This window comes from Sapajus apella, unplaced genomic scaffold (genome assembly GCF_009761245.1).
Source record: "Sapajus apella isolate SASKATOON/1434 unplaced genomic scaffold, GSC_monkey_1.0 scaffold3, whole genome shotgun sequence".
Classification (NCBI taxonomy): Eukaryota; Metazoa; Chordata; class Mammalia; order Primates; family Cebidae; genus Sapajus; species Sapajus apella.
In genome coordinates, this window is record NW_022436943.1 from 29,742,414 (window position 1) to 29,756,638 (window position 14,225).

General features: G+C 35.1%; 1 protein-coding gene across 4 annotated transcripts in view; it reads left to right on the forward strand.

The window, feature by feature from the left end:
* Nucleotides 1-14,225, forward strand: part of ZFPM2 (zinc finger protein, FOG family member 2) — a 465,431-nt gene that overhangs the window by 117,762 nt on the left and 333,444 nt on the right. The window lies entirely within an intron of this gene.

Consider the following 14,225-nt stretch of genomic DNA (forward strand, 5'->3'; position numbering starts at 1 on the left):
TGACTTTGTCTTGGAGGTTACCTCTAACTTAAAAACATTGAGTCAACTTTTATATCTCATAGTTTTTTTTTTTTTTTTTTTTTTTTGAGACAGGATCTTACTCTCCTGCTCAGTCTGGGGTGTAGTGGTGAGATCTTGGCTCACTGCTGCAGCCTTCACTTCCCAGTCTCAAGTGATCCTCCCACCTCAGCCCCCCAAGTAGCTAGGATTTCAAGCATGCACCATCACCACACCTTGATAATTTTTATATTTTTTGTAGAGTTGGGGTCTTACCTTGTGGCCCAGGGTGGTCTCAAAATCCTGAGCTCAAATGATTGGCCCAACTCGGCCTCCCAAAGTAGAGGATTGCAGGCATGAGCCCCTGGGCCCAGCCTCTTATAGTTGTTTATTCATGGAATTGAGTATGTATATGTTATATACAAGTGTTTTTACATTTAAAATTAGTTTAGATGGCCTTTTAGATATGCCTGTTTGCAAAAAGGTACATCCTGGCTTACTTTCATGATGGGGAAAATTTGTAGGGAGTAGGTTTTTATCTTTGTTTGTGTCTGGGGCCCATAGCTTTTCCAGTGACTCAGGAGTACATAAGCTAATTTTAGGGGATAAAATGTCAGCCACGTGCTGTACACTCAATGCTACCTTTTCCAGGAAGCTTTTCCAGAAATAAAGTTGTATTTGTGGCTAAAACATAGAGGGGGAGAGAAAGGGAACAAGGTGAAGAATTATGCTGTCATTCAAAATGAAAATTTTTCCATTTTTATTTAAATTTATTTTATATATTCAATTTAATGTTTTTATTTAGTTGACATTGGTTAAAAAAAAAACAAATTTATACTCTTTTCTGGGCACATATGTTAAAACTTTAGAGAGAAAATATATATCTCTAAGCAGGTATGCCTACAAAAAAATTTCTTCTTTGCCTATTATAAAATAAATAACTTCTTTTCCCTATAGATATTTAGCCAAAAAAGGGTTTTATTATTATGAAACTCTCTGAATTGAAGTTGATTCATAACAAAATAATATCTATTTACTTTTCAAGGTAGAGTATTCATTAATTTCCTTTAATCAGGAGATTCAGGAGAAAGTAGGGGAGTATTTTATGCTTTTGCTACTGCATAAACAGCAATTACTTCCACGTTACTACTGCAAATTTTGTTATTGATGAAATAGTATTGGGATTTTCCAACTGGAGTCAGAAGATAAAATTGTGCAACTTTATTGACTGTTTCCAAACAGATTGGAAAATGGGCTTTACTAACGGTTACGCCATTTACTCTGATGTGACTATTACATATTGTTTCTCTGTCTCAAAATATCTCATAGACCTCATGAATCTATATACCTACTGTGTACTCACAAAAATTAAAAATTAATAAAAAATAAAATAGGCTTCAGATTCCATGGGTTTAGGTTCAGTTATGGATTTCATACTCACTAGCTGGTAGATTTTTGGCAAATTACCTACTCTCTCATCGCTTATATCCTCATTTGTAATAAACATAAAATAATATTAACAGCCCTTAGAGAATTAAATGAGATCATACACATAAAATGTCAGTGATCATTATTGTGGCTTTGCAATTGTTGAGTCTTGAAGCAGAACCTTTTAACATTCTTCTCAGAGTTTATAATGCCCAGTAGTATATCTCACGACATAAAGAGAAAAGTTTTGTTATGCTAATTTAATTTTGAGTTTAGTCACAAATTGTATTGATTGAGATATTAGGTACTGAAATAGACTTGGATTTCAAGGTCTTCTCTAATTTTAAGGTTCTCCTCCTCAGTTCTGACAGTCACCCTTAGAGAGATGGTTTTCTCTAAAAATAGAACAGAATCAAAGGACGGGGAGATTATCTAAAGAATTTGAGGCATAGAGCTGACATCATTTAAGATGGATCAGGATTTATCTTTTTTTTTAAAGAGTTTGATTGAAGATGACTCCACAACCTTTCTTGATGGCTGAGTTCAGTAATGAATCAACTCCCGTCTGAAGTGTTCTATTTTATCAAATGCAAATTCCACAGTGTAAAATATTTTTTTCTTATGTTATTCAGCTAAAAGATACGTTTTGTTATGATAATTACGCACACGTTTGTTAGCTGTTATGATTAAATGGAACCTAAAAAATCTTTAAGAAAATTATCTTACATGTAAACATTTCTGTGCTGAAATTCTTTCATGTTTAAATGTTTCTGATTCTTATTTAAGTATACTTCAAGTTCCTATGAATCTTTCATGGTTTGAATGAAAAGCTGGACACACATTAAGCTAGTAAGGTTCAGGCCAATATAAAAGTCATTATCGGCTGGGTACAGTGGCTCACGCCTGTAATCCCAGCACTTTGGGAGGCTGAGGTTGGTGGATCACAAGGTCAAGAGATCGAGACCATCCTGGCCAATGATGAAACCCCATCTCTACTAAAAATACAAAAATCAGCTGGGCGTAGTGACACCTGCCAGTAGTCCTAGCTACTCGGGAGGCTGAGGCAGGAGAATTGCTTGAACCCGGGAGGCAAAGGTTGCAGTGAGCTGAGGTTGAGCCACTGCACTCTAGCCTGGTGACAGAGCATGACTCTGTCTCAGAAAAAAAAAGTCATTATCTTATTATTTCAGTATATCTCACATCTATTTTTAAATGTAATTGTTCTTTCTTGCTTTTAAAATTATACTTGGACACTTATTTGGTTGGAATCTAATTCATAAAGCATTTGCTTTTCACTCGTCTGGTTTTTCATCTGTATTTGCCTATATTTTATTTATATCACCTGTCTTCTTTTTAGTAAACATCTTTTATTTTCTTTGATAGTCCTCACAAGTTTTATGTTTTATCACTCTCACAAGTTCTTCAGTTTACCAATATTCTTATACATCTAATTATTCAATAAATATTTATTTTGCATTTATTGTTATAATTGTTAAAAGTACTTGAGAGAAGTTCAAGGTGTGGCATGATGCTGTCCATATTCTCATTTTTTTGATGTCATTTTCCTGCTGTTGGCTTCTTTAATTATGCTCCATATTTGAATAACTGATGCAATAATTAAACATTTCATAGACTGGAGAGTGGGGCATGATTTAAACTACAGAATGAAGCATACGGATTTTAGATTCTGGCATGTTAAGTTCAGAAGTTTAGTCCAAGTTTCAGTTTCCTTGTCTGTAAAATGGAAATAGTAACAGCTACCTTGAAATACTGTGATCAGGATGCAATTTGAAAGAGATGATATTTACAAAGTGTCCAGCACAGAACTTGGGAGAGAGTAGGACTTGCTAAATGTAAGTGGTCTTTCCTTACCCTAGGACTGAACTTTGTTAAACATTTTTCCCTCTGTCCTTTCAGACTGACCAATCATTAGATTGTTGACCTTATTTTGAAAACTGTTTACATCCCTAGCAATCTTAAGAACCATATTCCATGACCAAAGTATGTTTTATGTACCTGTATTTAGAAGGAGACTTAGGGAAAGAAAATTTAGGTAAATCTTTATAAATCTGTCATCTACCTTTATGAAACAAGCACCTTAAAAGTTACATCTTACTTATATCAACTTTCAGTATGCTAATTCTCTGGATTAGCTTGTTAAAACATGGTTACTTCTTTTTGCACTTGGGAGTAGTGAAAATCTGATTTGTCTGGTACAATATTGAATGAAATCTTGGTCTTACCATCAGGCTTATAGCAGCTATAATTGAAACTTCCAGGAGCTCTAATAAAGGAAAACATCATGCTACTTAAATATGCAAATAAGTACATGTAACCCCCAACAGCATGTGTTAATGCAGACATACACAGGTATAACGTTTTGAGCAGGTATTGAGATTCTTTGATTCAAACTTTCCAGGATAAGTGTATGCCTCTATTTAAATAGATTTTAATATTTAAATGTTAAGCTTTGGGTCCTTCTTATAAAAACAAAAAAGAAAACCAAACAGTATTTTGATGGTTGATGAATTAATATAATACAATTAGTAATTTTTTGTATTATCCATTATCCAATATTAAAACTTGCTGCTGCATAGTTAAATTAGACTATCCATCAAAGGTAAATTATTTTGGGGTAATGTAATGAATGGAGAAGACCAAAAATACTCCTTCTGTTTATATCTTACCTCTGCCACTAATCAATTTTGTGACTTTGAGCAAGCTATTGATACTCCAAAGCCTCAGTTTCCTTGTTTGTAAAGTAGGGCTAATAATAATAACTACCTCTTTAATGAGATTGTACATCTAAAGCATGGTGCTGAGAGCTGCTTAAGTGCTCAGTTAATTACTCTTAATGTTACTTTTAGTATCATTTTAGCAATTGTACCTGTGTAGCCATTACAATGTGTTACATGTAATAAGCCTTTGTTAAACATTAATTCAGTAAGGTAATTTGGCAAAATGATTTTGTAGTGTAAAAGTCATCATGTTAGGTATGTTCTATTCCACTTGACTTAAAACATGATTTAATTCAAGCATTTTTAATGTAAATAAATTTTCAAAAATAAATGTCCTAGGGCAAAATCAGATCTGTCTACTTGTTGCATCTTGACTAAAAATTGGTCAAGAAATCTGTAAATAAGTTGCTTTATGTAATTGCTGTTCAACCTTATGGGTATATACAGATGATCAGCCAAGTTCTGCTTTGTATTTTAAATTAAACTAGTAAGATGATCACTTTTGCATAAAGTGAAACTGTAGCCAGAAGACCACTATGAGATAGAAGCCATACTTAATGATACAGCTTTTTCCCCTCTCTTTACTAGTCCAAAGAAGGGCTTGAAGATTACAGTTCTGATTTCGTTTCCTTTTTGATTGGGAAAATGTGGTAGATATAAGATCTGGGAAATGCCATTTGAAGTAAATTAACAGAAACCTATGAAACATAGTTAACCATAGATATAGTCTGACAGTAAGAAGAATATTGTGAGAAGCGGAGGAAATCCTAGAATGACTGTGTATTACTCTGACAGTGAATTGGTATTATCTCTGCTATCAGATAATGCAGTTATCATTAATTTTCACATTTGCATTTCAATCTTTGGAAGGAAATGACTCTTGCCGGATGAAGATAAGAGCTCTGTACCACTATAATGAACCATCATTTTATCTCAATGCTTTGTGTCCATATGAAAATGAGGCAGAGAGGAGTATGTGTGTATGTGTGTGTGTGCTCACATGTGTGTGTATGGGGGGGTCAGAAAAATATAACAAAGTGTCAAAAACTGATACAGACTTTTGAGCCCTTTATGAAACAAGAGGGGGTAGAAAATAAATCTTCTGTAGTATAGTTAAGTGGATATCGGATTAAAAGATGAAAGCCTGACTCTTTGTAGAACAGAATGCCATATGAACACAGTAAAAAAGTTCTTTATTTTATTCCATACTCCAGTTTGCATTCTCATATAGAATTAGGACAGGCATAAACACAACAAAAAAAAAAAAAAGTACATTGGGTCACTGTTTGAAAAGACAGCTAATGTCTTTCAGTCATAAAGAACTGTGTAAAGTGTACCAATTTATTATTACTATTATGATTATTTATACTTCTTCAGCTGTACAAGAATGGGAGCTAAGTGTATTTAGATAGTGGCTTGTTTTAGGGTTTGCAAACACCTAATTTGTTTATATAAGTTGAGAAAAAATATGTAAATAACAATTTATAATAATAAATTGAGGAATTCAAGTTAAAGGTAATGAAGTTGAGATAAATTTTCTTTGGACCTTTTCACTGCAGTGACCTTTTTGTGAGACACACTACTGGAAAATGGATACAGTGTCAAATGTCATAATTATCTTATGGTCCTCAAAATGTATGACAGTTCACTAATACATTATTTACAGTAGAAGCTCCCTCAATTAAACTGTGATTTCCATCCCTCTCTAAAACTTACTGATTGAAGCTGTTTGGGGTTGAGCTTTGTACTCCCAAATATATATGTTCAGATCCTGACTTTCAGTACTTCAGAATGTGGTGTTCTTTGGAAATAGGGTTGTGGAAGATGTAATTGGTTAAGATGAGGTCATAGTAAAGTAGGGTGGCCCCTTAATCCAATATAACTGGTCTTCTCTGGGAGACCATCCAGGAGAATGCCATGTGGAGACAAAGGCAGAGATCCCAGTGATACTTCTATATGCCAGGAAAAGCTAAAGATTGCCAGTAAACCACCAGAAGCCAGAGGAGAGAGGCATGGCACAGATCCTTCCTCATAGTGCTCAGAGGGAACCAATCTTGTTGACACCTTGATCTTGGACTTTTAACCTCCAGAAAGGTGGAACAATGAATTCCTGTTATTTCAGCCACTCAATTTGTGGTACTTTGTGATGGCCACCCTAACAAACTGTTACAGGAGCCAGGAGTAGAAAGAAACCATGTGAGCAGTCACTTGTGTGCTTCCCAGGCATCCTTTTTACTACACTTCTTAGTTGATTCAAATATTGTCTAAACCAAGGAAATATATCCACAAAAAATATATTGTTTCTATGAAAACTATGTCGAAACCTTTAAAAGACTGGATAAAGGAAAATCACTAAAAAATATAGGTATGGTCAAAAAACTTTGAATAATTTGGGATAAAAATCATACAAAATATTAAAGAAACTTCGCTTAAATAGCTTGGCAAACAAAAGCTTTTACATCCTCTGTTCTAATGAAATAAATTAGAAATCATACATGAAGGATGTGAATGCTCTTTATACAAGTGAAACACCAGTTGGTTGGTTTATATACAAATAAAATGTCTAGAGCCTGTATCAAAAGTTTGATGCTTTTGTATATTATAAAGTAAAATGTAATGCTTATAATACTATTCTAAAAATATTTCTATGGTTTGGCTATGTTGATTAAATAACTACTACCCACCCCAGTTGTAGATTGGGTCCATTAACAGGGTTTTTACTATGTTCTTTCCCACCGAACCATAATTCAGCTTAGAATTCATCCCAACAGGGTACTTTACAAAGACACTACCAGTCAGGAGGAATTGATATATAAGAAATATCTTTGCCATAACCTCTTTTATAAAAATGTATGTACTGTCCAGGCACAGTGGCTCATGTCTGTAATCCCAGTGCTTGGGGAGGTCTCGGTTATAGGATCTCTTGAGGCCAGAAGTTTGAAACCAGCCTGGACAACATGGTGTAACCCCCATTTCTACAAAATTTTTTAAAAATAATTAGCCAGACATGGTGGCTGGCACCTGAGGTCCCAACTACTTGGGAGGCTGAGGCAGGAGGATTGCTTGAACCTAGGAATTTGAGGCTGTAGTGAGCTATGATCCTGCTACTGCACACCAGCCTGAACAACAGAATGAGACTCTGTCTCAAACAACAGCAACAACACAACAAAACAACAAACAAACAAAATTCAAAAAGTATGCATTAAATATTTATATTGGACCAAGGATCCTTGGCATTGATTGATTTCCTTGTTCCAGTATTGTGCTCTGATGTAAGAATAAATTGACTCTTTTATCTGGAAAACTGAAAGAAAGACGTAAACTTGTTTTGTTTTTATTTTGTCTGGTTTTTAAAAGAACTTAAGTGGGGTTAGAATATAAGTTAAGATCAACACAGTGATATGCATTAGAAGTAGTTTAAAATCATGAAAAATAAAATAGATGCATAGAGATATATGTAATTTGATATTAATGTGCCACCAATTTGGAACTAAATTACTAGAATGGTGATATTGACTGAGTACACAGAAAAATTAAATTAGTTGGGACAAGTATGTTTTCAATTATATGTTTAGTATCAACTATATGTAACACTCAGTGTTAGACCCTAGGATATACATCAATAAATAAATCAGAGTGATCTCAACTTCAGAGAGTTTATGCTCTACCAGAGATTGAAAATCATATTAATAATAATTTTTGAGTGGATATTGCCTATGTGATAGCTGTTCTGTAGAAGTAACTTAAATGATACCATAAAACTATATTATCGGTGGCGGGGCTAACCCAGTCTGGTGGAAAGAGATTCAGTAATTACTTCCATGAGGACCAGTCATTTTTAACTTAATTTGTTTTATTTTTATTTTTTATAAATGAATATGCAAAGTTTTAAACATACATCAGAGAAAAGTGAAGACTCCAATGAATTCCCATACCCATTGCCCATCTTCAAAAGTTATCAACTTTTAGCTAACTTGGTTTCATCAATCCCTGCTAATTTTTTTTTCTAGAGTTTTATTGTTTTGTTTGTTTGTTTTGGTTTTGTTGTTGTTGTTGTTGTTGTTTTGAGATGGAGTCTTGCTCTGTCACCCAAGCTGGAATGCAGTGGCAGGATCTCAGCTCACTGCAACCTCCGCCTCCCGGATTCAAGCAGTTATCCTGCCTCAGCTGCCTAAGTGCACCACCACACCCAGGTAATTTTTTTGTATTTTTAGAGACATGGTTTCACCATGTTGGCCAGGCCAGTCTTGAACTCCTGACCTCAAGTGATCTGCCCGCCTCGGCCTCCCGAAGTGTCTATTTTAAAGTGAATTTCAAAAAATATGTCATTTCACTCATAAGTACTTTGATAGTCTAATAAATGAGGACTTTTATTTTAAACAAATATCAATATAACACATAAAATATTCTTAATATTATCTAAAAATTCATTTTCAAACTTCCCTACTTATGTCAAAAAATGTCTCTATGTTTGGTTTATTGGAATCAGGATTCAAGAAAGATCCACATATTGGTTTACCTGATTTTTAAGTCTTTTCAAATGGATAGCAGTTTCCCTCCCCCTATACTCACCACCCCCTACCCAATACACACACTTATTTGTTGAAATCAATTCATTTGTCCCGGAGTATTTTTCATGTTCTGAATTTGGTGGATTGCATCCTGGTTGTGTTGTGTAGCATGTTCTTTGATACCCCACATTTCTTGTAAATTGATTGTTAATCTAGATCCTTGAGTAAATTCAGGTTCGATATGATAGGCATCAATACTACCTACACATTGCTGGGTGCTTTTTATTGCTTTATATCAGTAGGCACATAAAGGCTGGGTGCCCCATCGGATGCTCCAATGCGCTATCAGCACAAGTGCGTGATGATATACTGTCACTGCAGTTACACTTGTAGTGATAGTACAGTGTATTGGGTGATTAAGGTATCATCAGCCTCATCCAATGTTTGTAAAGTTTCTGATCAATTTTTCCCTAATACTTATTGCCAGGATCCATTTTATCTATAGGATTTGCAAAATGGTAGTTTTCACATTTTGTCATTTTTTTTTTCTGAATTTATTAGCTAACGTTATCTTATGAAAATCTTTCCTCATCCATGATTTGGTTATCCCTAAATACTGTTCATAAAGAAAAGGGAGGATAAATGCATCTTTCCCATTATTTACAAATTTTTGGAATAGTGAATTGGTGCCTTACCCTCCAAAAGTGACTAAGACCTCAGGGTGGTCAGTTTCTGGGAGGCACAAAAGGGACTCCAGATTTAGACATGAGGTTGCCTATTGAAGATGCATTACATCTACCTACTGTATAAAGGGAACAATAAAAGTGTTTGGTAAAAGGTTAGCAAAGAAATCTAACCAGGGCTTCCGGTGGCCTTACTGGTCTTTCCTGGTGTTCGGAAGTAAGGCTATCTTGGCCCTTGACTCTTGGAGGATTTTGGAGAGTTTGAAGGGAATAAGAAAGGAAGCCTCAAGGGATGTCCTCTGAACTTCTTACCTACAGCAGAGTCCTTTTTTGACAAAATTCCTATGGGCTGTATATTGGGTATAGTTAAAAGAAAATTGCAAATTGTTAAATGTTTTCAAATTTAAAAAATTTAATACATGGTCACATAAAAGGACGCAAAGAAAAGAGCATAGTTCGTCTTAAACATGTGTTTATCTTTGGGTAAATACACAAAGAATCAAATATTCATTTTTGTTTTCATGGCAGAGAATCAGTTGAAATGAATGTTACACTCCATGTAAAGACAGTCTCAAGCCTTCCTGATGGAATGAAATTTTAACAAATTCATTTGTTGTTTCCCCATTATCTTTTCCATATTAATCAAGATTGTTACATTTTTGAACATTGTATTAATAATATAAACTAAAGTGAAAACAACAAATAGACAAACGTATTCTACCAGGGATGCAGACCTGTTGTCATTTACAGAATTAAGTAGGCTGTAAGCCAAGTAATATAAAAGTGATCGAGCGTCTGAAACTGACAGTGCATATTTTCAGTATGTATTTTTAATAAGCAATGCATTATTTCATTTAACATTACTTTTAGTTATATTTTCTCTATAAAAGCAATTAAAAGAAAAGCAAGCCAAAAGAAAAGAAAACAGAGAAGAAAGCATTTTCCATATTCAGGGTCTTTGCTCTTTCAGTTACAACTATTTTGTTTAATTGGGTGTTTTCCATATTCCTCGGTAGAGAACATTTTTTTTTTATTCTGTAAGTTGAATGAGGGGGACATTGGGTCCCCTTGCCATTAAACAATAATTGTAGTAATATGATTAAAGTAACAGTTTCTCCAAAGGTTGATAAAGGAAAAAACTTTAAAGAAACTATTTCACCAATTCTAATGCTGTGATTGGGCATGAAAAAGTATTCTACAAACCGTTTTCTTGTTATCAAAGAAGTCACTTGAATGACCCTTCTTTTTTCCTTTATCTGTGACAGGGGCTTGCTCTGTCACCTGGGCTATTGTGCAGTGGTGTAACCACAGCTTACCTTGACCTCTTGGGCTCACGCATTCCTCCCACCTCAGCCTTCCAGATAGCTGGGATCACAGGTGCACACAATTATGCCCAGCTAGTTTTTTGTTTTGTTTTTATTTTTGTAGAGATGGGGTCTCACCATTTTGCTGTAGTCTTGAACTTTTGGGCTCAAGGGATCCTCCACTTTGGCCTCCCAAAGTGCTGAGATTACAGGCATAAGCCACTGCACCCAGCTGAGTAATTCTTGTTAATTATGCAAATATAATGCAAATAGGAACCAGAATCTTCCAAACTGGGTGTGTGTGGGTGGGGGTTGGCTGGGGGCTCTGTGACTTTGTGATAAATACTCCCTATCTAGGAAATCTCAGAACCCTGGAAGGAGGTAAGAGACTGATTAGCATATATACCCTAGGGGGTTTTTCTGTGGTGGTCAATCAAACTTCACTACTATTCCCCCAATTTGGGGTATGTATTAGCCTGTTCAGGCTGCCATAATGTAATAACACAGACTGGGAGGATTAAACAACAATTTATTTTCTCATGGTTTTGGAGGCTGGGAGTCTGAAATCAAGGTATCAGCAGACTTGGTTTCTAGTGAGACCCCTCTTCCTACCTTGCAGACGGCTGTCTTCTTGCTACCTCCTCCCCTTACTTTTTCTGTGTGTGTGAGAACTTCTGATAATGTGGTCGTCTTCTTACAGGGATACCATTTCTATTGGCTTAGGGCTCTCTCCTTGTGATCTCATTTAACTGTAATTATTTCCTTAAAGATTATACCTCCAAAGAGATTAACATTGGAGATTAGGGCCTCAGCATATGAGTTTTCGGGGAACACAGTTCAGTCCATAGTGGAGTGGATTAGGGTGGCTATAACAAAAGTCTGCTGTCAGAGAGAAGACACCAAGGGAAGATTTCTGAAAGGCAGATAAAGCCAGGACTCAACAGTGAGGCCTTTGGGTTTAAGAGAGAGGGTTTTCCTCAGCCCTTGTTCTTGAATCTAAATCCTCTGGGACCAGATAGCATTCCGTGGGGTCCTGCTCTGGGAAAGAATGACTAAAGTGAGATGTGAGTGTTGATTAAGTGAATGGAACCCTGCAGCCTAAGGTTGTATAGGAGCAGAAGCTGCTTGGGTGTCACCTTAGTGCAGAAAGCGAATTGATTTTCTTATGAAGGAAAGGTTTTCAATAGTGACACCAAAACATAGCAGCAAAGCTGGGATTCCAGTGATCTAACGGATTTCCTGGCTCCTCTAGATCCTGGAGAATTTGGGGGGATAAAAGAAGGTCTCAAAAGGAAGATGCTTTACTTGAGGCAAAATTGGGAAATTTTAACCCAAACTGACAAATGAGGGAAGAACACAGAAGAACAAACACATAGAAAACCCAGAGAAGGAGGCATCTCTTTTGCTCTGAAAGGCCAGTTAAGGCCTCTTGCCTTAATAAACATGGAAACATCCAACAGATGGAAAATGAGAAGAGAGGATAAGCCATTCCAGCATCACAGGCACGGGGAGCAAGACCCACACGGCATCATATGGAGGGTGAAATGGGGTTAGGGGTGAGATGAGGGCTTGCATTACACTCAGGCAATAGGCTTTTAAGAAATTTGGGTAAAATGAAAAGTGTCAACATCATTAGTAAGTATTTGTGTTCACTGTGAGAATGCATTGAAAGTGATGAAGGAAGTACTTTGCTTCCTCTGAGCAGTATACAGCAAGTAAAAGCAAGAGTTTTTTTATGGTTATATATGCAAAATGAACTACTTATTATTCTATAAAGAAAAAAATGCTCCGTGCATTGTGAAAAAATATTTTATTATATGTAACAATTATTTTTATATTCTACATTAAATTTTAAAATAAATACGAGATTTTAAAAAGCTCTCAACTACATACAATGCACTTTTTGGTATCTTTGACATACTGGTGTGGATAATAGAAAAATGTTTGATTATCAAGAACAAGTAGACATTTTTGAAAAGCTCAAATTATTCACTTATAAAAAAATCATAATTACAATTATGTGGCAAAATTAATTTCTTATAAAATAGCTTTACAGAAAATGGAAATAAATTATTTTAGGAACTCACATAGCTTAAGGGTAATATTTCACGTCAATAATTCATGATTAATATATAGTGAATATTTTAGCACATTTTAAAATTAAAAAAGAGATTGTTAGTCAATTCAGCTTTCTGGGTTTGACTCGTTCTTTACCTTTAAGCATGATAAGACAAAAAAAAACATTAAATGTCAGATATTCAAATTCAGTAAAATGAAGATGGCATTATATGTAACTGTTATAAAAATTCATGAAATATTTCAACCATGGTTTAAAATTACTGAAATTAATAATACTCCTAATTTCCTTTGGGCTTTTAATACTAAACCTATAGAATTCAGGATATTTCTTCCAGTTAGGCTCATTGATAGTCATTTTCAGAAATCTTAAATCATTCCAATAAAAGGACTTAAAGGTAAACTTAGTAAATCAGAGGCCCTAAAGCATTTATTTTTCAGAGTGTTATTCTTTTGAAATGATTAAAACAGAAAACAATTATCTAGGATTAATGTTGAGGTCATAAAGTTCTACTTTTTGGAAATGCTTCCCCTTCTGTGATCTTTTTGGCATTCTCTTTTTCGTTCATATCTCTTGTATCTAATATGTATTGACAGTTTACTGTGTGCCAGTGCTGTTACAGGCATGGGAGATGTAAGAGTGAATAAATTCTTATTGTTTTCCCCGTAGTAACTTTAGGGGTACTATTATCATCTTGACCTATCAGGAAACTGAGGCATAAGAATGTTAAGGAACTTGCTTAAAGTCACACAGCAGATAATCCTGGAATCAAAATTAAGCAGCCTGGACTCCAGAGATTGTGTGTATGTCACCATTTCATTTCTGTTTTTCATACAATGAGCTCTTCTTCATTGTGGCGCTTATTATTTGCTACCATATTTTGAAGTTCCCCTACCTAACTGGAGTTCTTTTTCCTTTCCTAAAATATAAGCAAGGAGAAATAGAATTTATTTTTTAAGTCTGTTGATTAAGTTTAATTTATATTTTAATAAAATTTTGGGAAATGTTTCTTTTCCAACACACAACTTTTTGGTTTCTGTGCTTAATTCATCATATATGTGTCTTCATCCTGGAAAACACAAAATAATCTTAATAATCTCCACCATTCATCAAGTACCCTGACTCCAGTCACTGGTGTTCAAAACTCCAAAGAACATTGGCTCCAGTCCCAATATGTAATCCTTATTATTTATAGCTAAGGATGTTAAGTGTTAGAACCATTAAATGGTTTACCTGGTTTCATTGCTAACAGAGGACAAAGTCAGGCCTGACCTTACTGCTTCCCTTTGCAAATCTTCCTATGTGAAGAAGCCTTCATGAGGGAGAGACTGACCAAGGTCAGAAGTCAAATCTCAGGAAAGGAAGGTAGAGGTAATGGGAGACAGAATCTTAGATGAAAATTGCTTTCAAATTCTGCTGCTTCCATTATGCTCAGTAAATTTGCACAAATTACTTAACATTTCTGCCTGTCAACTTTCTATCTCCAC